Below are 6,000 nucleotides of genomic sequence, written 5' to 3'. Positions count from 1 at the left end.
ATATAATTTTTAAAAAATTCATTGAATTGTACAATGTATATATGAGCAACTAATTTTCTATTATATTTCAATAAAGTCAAGGCAGGAGGGGTAGGGAGGGACTACCTAAGTGGTACTATAAGGAAAGAGCTTTTTTCTAAAACTAAAAAAAAAAAAAAAAGACACTAGACCAGCTTCATAAAGAATATTTAGATATGAGAAAGCTTTATGCCTAATTTTATGGGACTGCTGCTCAAGATAAAGAAAATATAAATAGGAGACAAATTAATAAGTCAACCAAGCTGGCCAATGATTTTTCAGAAAGTTTTCCAAGGTCCTGTGCCCATGAACCCCACAGAACCAATTTCTCCAGATAACTCCATCAAAGCCACTGCCTGAGTCCTGCTCAGGACTGGCTGCCTTGAACCAGCTCACTGAAGCCAGCTTATTATGATGCCTGAGTCCCAGAGGGTGTGCGATGTATAGGCACCTGCAAGGGCATGTTGTGTTCTATGTGCTGGATGAGTATGAAAATGGAACGATATCTCTGAGTGATTCTCTGTAATGAAAAACAATTAAAACTCATCAGTCACTAATCCATTGTACTGATTTCTGATACTGGCTTTTTTTTTTTTTTTAGGACGAAATTTAAAAATTAGGTTGTATTTGCTCTTTATTAAACTTTCTTTATAATACTGATTGCTTCTGCATTCCTGGTTTACTTATACCACCCTATCCCTTATGGGGCCTGTTTCCCTTCTACCACTCCAATATTCTCCCCAAGAGACATGGAAAGTAGCTCAATGAGAAGAAGATATAATTACAGTTAGAGAACTTTAAAGCTTGAAGAATGTGAGAATACACCTAATCCAACTCATCTGATTCCCTGAGAGAGGTGAGACTGGAACCTAGAGAGGGCCAGTGAACTCTTGGTTTTCATACAACAAAGCTGGGCACCGGCTTGAAATGAAGCTCAGGTCTACCTTCAACAGTTTCTCTTGAAACTGGTGAAGCCCATGGAATCACAGCAACTATGGCCTGGCACTCTTTTATTCTTCTCTGGATTTCAGTTTATTCAACTCCAAAAAGCAAATCCTGGATTAGGTGAATTCCAAAGTCCTGTCTAGTGCTTTGATTTTTTTTTTTTTTAATTTTATGGGAGGAGATCAGAGATACTACACCTCTTTCCATAACACATTTGGGGTCAAACAGACCTGTTTTCAAATCTCAGCTCCACCTAAATCTTGTGTCCTTATGCAAGTCACTTAGCTTCCCTTCCCTTAGATGACCAAGTAAGCAGAGCAAGTCTCTACCATGGCCACATGCAATTTAAAGGCACTCAAGGTTTGTTTTTTCAAAATAACTTGCTACATGGCAGTTGTATTTATTGGAGAGATGCTTTCCTGTTCACATAAGCCAAGGCCAATTTTCCGCACTATTTACAAAGGATGGTGGGTTTTCCTTTTACCAGCTGAGTATGGCCTTCTGCCATGAACAGTAGCTTAACACAGGTTAAAAGCCATTCTATCTTGATGGCCTTGAAATTGTACAATTTCCAACTATCTTTAATTTTTTGATATTTTATTTAACATTTGGATCATAAAGTAAGACTTTGTTATCATTTTATATTAAACTATTTCAGGATCACATCATTCAAATTCACATAAAAATAACCAAAACTATATATAATATTTCAAAAGACATCAAATTAGTCTGGAGCAAACTCGAGAACTTTGTTGGTCTATCTTGCACTTGATTTATGTGTGTGCACTTAATTGCATGTGTATGAGCTAAGACCTTGGCAGGCCCTCACCCTCCCAGTGGCAATGGGAATAATTTCAGGACCTCTCTCAGTGGATACATGTTAAGCACTTAATGCAGTACTTGGCACATAGACAAATGTGCCTAAAATTCTACCTCTTACTATTATCAGCTGACCTCCCTTTTCTCAGTTACCATCCAAATACCAGCCATTTTTTTTTAATTATAAATATGCAAGGGAAATGGGGACCACTTGGATTCATTTTGGGGTTGAAGAGAAGGAAGCCAATGCATTGCAAAGGAAGGGATGGTGTCATGGATTCTGGTTGGCCATACAACCAAGATGCCACCAGCATCCTCTGACCCTCCAACATGCTTTCCACTGCCCCATGTTACCACTGCACATTATCGTCTTGCCACATATTCATGGCCTTGAGATTTCTTTAGACTCAGAAGAAAATATGGTGTCATTGGGAAATACAAATGAATAGCTTTCCTTCTTTCCTTGATTGTTTCTTTTGAAGTCTATTTAGTGACCCATTATGTTGTTGCCTAAACAAACACTGAAATGAAACCCTCAGCTTCCTGGAGCAGACTCTTGGGTTTAGGCTTTGGTTTGTCCCGTCAATGATGTCATAGGGTCACTACCATCATGAATGTCACCATCAGAGCTTGCTGAAATCTAAGGTTACAGATCTCAAGTTAAGGGGAAAAATCTAAATCCTTCCGGCAATCCTAACTTTATGATTCTTTGGACCCAACTTGGAGAGTGTCATTCCCTATCTCAAACTTCTCTTCCAAAATAAAACAGAACTAGCCAACATGGTGTCCAGATTTTAGCAGGCATTTTCCAGCCTCAGATCATGTGAAGATGACAAAGTCCTATTCCCAAACTAGAGAGCCATGCCCTGGCTGGCTCCTGTGCCTCTCCAGCCTCCTGCCACTATCTACCAATGACTACCATGTGCCAGTCCCACTGCCCTAGTCTTCTGTTCCTGGAACTGACCTTGCTTTGCCAGCCACAGGACATTTGCACATGCTATTTCCTTTGCCTTGAATGGTCTCATCTCTGTCCCATCTCAAGTTACCTCCCACTCATGCCTCTGATTTCATTCCTCAGGAAGCCTGCACTGACTCCATCCAGTTTACAGGGACCCACCTGGCTTTTCTTTCTGAGCTCTCACCGCAATATATAGCCAGGCAACACACTGGAAGTTCCAGGCAGATAGAAGGTGTCCATTTTGCTCACCATTGCATCCTTTACATTCGGCACAGGACTGAGTGGGTACATTGTACATTATATGTAGGTGCTCAGTAATTAACACTGAATGAATGAATATGAGCTTGGGGGCTGGCAAAAAGCAGGATTCCAAAACAAAGGGAGTGATCAAAGGAAGATGTTTCCCTAGCTCCAGATTAATCTTCCAACTCCCCTACAAGCCTGTCTGAATCCCACTCCAACTCAGCTCATACTTTGGGGGCACTCCTGAAAAGAGTCCACATAGAATGGAGTCCTCAGGGCTTCCGAGGAGTTTTGATTCCACTTGCTTATAACAGGCTCTGATCTCGCAGGCCTCCAGGGACTTAAGTAAGAAACTTGCTCAGCTGAAAAGCTAGGAGATTCCTTTGTCTAAAAAATTTCCTCAGTCATACTCTTTTCCTTATTGGTGAGGAAAAAGAGAAAGCATGTGGCACCTCACTGGCTAAAATCTCGATTAATATATGTGGTTCCCTGGATATAAGAAAAAACATCTCCAGAAAAATCTACCATCACCCAACTTAACCTCCTCAGGCCACAAAACAACACTTAGAGAAAGGCACTTTCTGATCAGTTCTTCAAGGAAAAACCTTTCCTCGGTAGGAATGTTCCAGAGGCTGCCAGGCAGGAACACAGGAATGACCATCACCAGCTGCCCCAGGGAGCTGAGCAGCCCTCCATCACAGTATTTTCATGAGTCGTCACCCTGTGGCCCCTCGAGGTCCCACCCCCACCAAAAGCCTACAGGAACATTCCCAAGTGTCCCCTTCCCAGACTGTTTCTAAGGCCACCTGCAAATCTCGCTTGGGCTTTGGGAGCCTCCAGCTGTTTTCAAGAGTTAACTAAACAGCAATTTAATTACACTGCTGGGCTATATAAATATTGTGCTCTACAAAATGGTACAAAGCAGATATTTTTAGGAGGTCACAGATGTTTCTTGTGATTAGCCAAGTCACAGGCCTAGAAGAATGTTTCTCCCCGCAAAGAAAAGTAGAGAATCTTTAGCGGCCACTTGTGGGGACCCCGAGATGTGGGTAAGCACCAGTACTCAGCAGAATTCCTTCCTGCCATCAGTTTCCCTCTAAAATCCAGCAAGCAGTTTCCAAAGTCCAGCAAATCAGACGCCCAACCCCAACATGGGCTGTTTCTCTGCCCTTGTACTTGCCCCGCCTCTTGATCTGTGTCACAAACATTCATGAAGCACTTATTGTGTGCAAGACACCACTCCATTGTTGTTACTGCAAACTTGGATAAGACACTAACAAAAACTAAGTGACAGAAAGGAACTTCTGATCACACAGACATACAAGAAGGCCCACAGTGGCACTATTTCAAACAGCCACCAACTGGAAATCATCCAGATACAATGAAACTCACTCAGCAGTGAAACGAATGAAGAGTAACCACACAACGGTATGTATGAGTCTCAGACACAAAATGCTGAGTGTAATTAGCCATTTACATAGAGTACAAAAACAGGCAAAATTAGATTTTATTATGTTAGAAGTCAAATAGTGGGTACCCTCAAGGAAGGAGTGACTAGAAAGGGGCAGGAGAGGGGGTTCATGGGGTGCTGGTCATGTGTTAATTCTTAAGCCAGGTGCTGGTTACAGGAGTTTGTTCCATTTGGGAAAGCTTGTTGAGCTGCACACTTAGAATTTGTTAACTTCTCTCTATAAAAAGTGGATTTAAAAAATAAATAAAAGCAATTTGCCCAAGGTCCTACAGCTAGGAAATAGCCAGGGCAAGATTCAGCCCCAGACAGTTCCAGCGTTCAAGCTCTTACCCTGTGCCCTGCTGTCCTCCACAAGTTAGAACCCAGCTGAGGTGGCCAGAACGCAGTATCCACTATGGTCCTTCTTTGGGCCTTGCTATCACTGTCTGCTCCAGCTGACTGCCAACTAACTGCCTGGAGTCAACCACCCACATCGCAAGAGCAGCCCTCCCCCCGAGACTGACAGGAATTGGTTTAAAAGTGCAGCATCTCCCTCACTCCCTAGTGAGATGACTCCAAGGTGTGTTCTACAGCACCCTCAAACACCCGCATGGGACTGAGCCTCAGCTGCCCACAGCAGTGACCAGCTCAATTATAAACCCTGAACCTCCTTCCCTGCCTGGTCTCACATCCCCACTCCCCCAAGTAAACTACTGGCACCAGACTCTGCCCTAGGCTCTGCTTCTGGAGCATCAAATTCAGGCAACCCCTTCTTAGAATCCTTCCATGGCCACCCAGTTCCCCTCAGCCACTTTCCATTTTCTTCCTTTTTGCCAATACTCACTTTCTGAAATTATCTTGTTTGGTTATTTGTTTACTGTTTATTGCCCCCCCACCACCACCACCCACACATATCCCCATCTGAAAATTAAAGCTCCGGGAAAGGAGGAACCACCACTTGCTTGCCACAGTCCCCCCAGCACCTAGAACCAATAGGGTTTTGCAGAATGTTTAATAACAAGTTTGGTAAAGGAGAAACTAATCAAAACACAGTCCTGAACAAATACTGGCCTTGTTAACAACTGATGTATAGTAGCTTAATATCATTAATGCCTAACATGTGATAGATGTTAAATAACAGATGAATGACTCAATCATTCAGTTAATAAATACAGGAAATCTGGCTGCTCACTGCTAAATATCCAAAATCTGCCCTAATTTAAACCCTCCAGAACAGAAAGCTTGCCCTCATTGCTGGTGCTTTCCTGGATCTCTTGCCCTAAACATTTGTGAGTGGATTCACCTGTAGGAGCTAAGACTACCGTTTCCCATTTGAGAAATAGAGAAATCAGCTGCAAGAAAGTGGGTGCCCTAACAGTTACTCCAGGCCTGGTCTACATCCAGGCATGAGCACTTCAGAGAAATCTGCAGAGGAGCCATGAGACATTTGCTTCATTTTTTCTAGGGCCCGGTGCATGGGTAAGCATTTTTCTGAGTTGAAGGAGGTGTTGTCACAAACCTAGCCTAGACTCAAGGTGCTTTTAGTCTCTCTGAATCTCAGATTCAT

This window comes from Pteropus vampyrus, unplaced genomic scaffold (assembly GCF_000151845.1).
Source record: "Pteropus vampyrus isolate Shadow unplaced genomic scaffold, Pvam_2.0 Scaffold7, whole genome shotgun sequence".
In the NCBI taxonomy this organism is placed as follows: Eukaryota; Metazoa; Chordata; class Mammalia; order Chiroptera; family Pteropodidae; genus Pteropus; species Pteropus vampyrus.
This window is presented reverse-complemented; position numbering follows the sequence as displayed.